This window comes from Otolemur garnettii, unplaced genomic scaffold (genome assembly GCF_000181295.1).
Source record: "Otolemur garnettii isolate 467f Iridium unplaced genomic scaffold, OtoGar3 scaffold00208, whole genome shotgun sequence".
Classification (NCBI taxonomy): Eukaryota; Metazoa; Chordata; class Mammalia; order Primates; family Galagidae; genus Otolemur; species Otolemur garnettii.
In genome coordinates, this window is record NW_003852603.1 from 787,847 (window position 1) to 789,471 (window position 1,625).

The following is a 1,625-nucleotide window of genomic DNA, read 5'->3' on the forward strand; positions in this document are numbered from 1 at the left end:
CTCCACACAGGGCTACGGGAAGGAGGGCCACGCCACTGGGCGAGCAGCGGGAAGACTCCACACAGGGCTACGGGAAGGAGGGCTCCACACAGGGCTACGGGAAGGAGGGCCACGCCACTGGGCGAGCAGCGGGAAGACTCCACACAGGGCTACAGGAAGGAGGGCTAGGCCACGGACGAGCAGGGGGAAGACTCCACACGGCACCACAGGGCCACCGGGCACAGTGTCGAGAGGAGAAAACAAGGCAGAGAAAAGTACACATAAGACATAGAATGCTACCATTTATACTTAAAAAATCTTTTAAAACGTATGTATTTTTCAAAAGGCTACCCATGAAGAAAGAAGAAAATGGGATGGAGGGGCCAAGGACAAAAGCCTGGTTTCTGTGAATATACGGTGACCTGTAAGTCATCTTTAGAAGGATAAAATAATTTAGTCAAAAATAAAGCAAAACAAATTTTTTAAACAACCAAAACCTCAGATATAAGTTGAAGCAAGTGAACTTAATTCCACACCACAGTAGAAAGTGACTATAAAATGTAATCGGGTATATTCTAAGGAGAAAAAGACCATGAAGAAATTTTAAACCATTTTTAATATCATATTTTTGTTGGTAAATTAAGTGGCATACTGAGATGTCTGTGTACTGTGATAATACATGAGTAATTATGTTGGTGCCCTTGAGAACCAAGATTTTTGAAGTGGTCGAACAGAAATACAACCTTAAGGCTGATGAGGTTAAAGTAGTCCTGAATCTGAATGAACTTTATCTAAATAGCATGAACATTATCTGAAACAGAAAAAAAATAAAAAATATGTTCCCTGAAAAGGCCCAGAATTTTATGCTTAATTTGTAGCCTATAAATAATATTTTTTCCACTAAAGTCAGGATTCCTAAGAGAAATTACTCCATCCAAATATCTGAACCATCTCCTCATACAAGAAAGAAGGAAGACCACCAAAGATTACGGGGGCTGTAATTACAGGCAACTTCTGTACTGGGTCCAGATGACCCCCTCACTCCCGTGAGTATGCTTGGGTCTAGTGAGTCACTTCCCATACCTAGAACACAAACACACCCAGCATACCTGTCCCTTCCCAGGGTTATGACAAGACTGTAACCTCTGTCATACTGCTCTCTCCTGTGCTCTCTCTCAGGGCCTTGGCAATGGGGAAAACCAGGTCACTTAGCCCTGTGGAGAGACCCACCCAACACAGAAAGGAACCACCACCGCCGGCAGTGTGCCAGCAGATCAGCACGTGCACACACCTCGGCCACACCAGGAAAAGACTAGAGAGATGACCAGGAGCCAGCAGATGCCCTGACTACAGTCTGTGAGGCCCTGAGCTTGGAGAACCAGCTAAACCCCACCCAGATTCCTGACCCACAGTGACTGGGAGATAATATACATTGTTCTAAGCCTCTAAATTTGGGGGGAATTTGTTACACAGTAAGAGAAAACTAATATACAGGCTACATCAAAAGGACCCAGGAGCCAATCTGAATAAGTTCCTGCTAGCCAAAATTGAGAAATTCGGGCAGCAAAAAGGATAAAAGCTTGGGGGATTCTGGGAAGATGGCCGACTGGTAGCAACCCTGGTCAGAGGCTCCTGAACAAAGGAAG

At 45.0% G+C, this 1,625-nt stretch overlaps 1 protein-coding gene across 5 annotated transcripts in view; it reads right to left on the reverse strand.

Annotated features, from left to right (window-relative positions):
- The window catches only part of KIF16B (kinesin family member 16B), a 307,490-nt gene that overhangs the window by 250,420 nt on the left and 55,445 nt on the right, over positions 1-1,625 (reverse strand). The gene's annotated exons all lie outside the window — the stretch shown is intronic.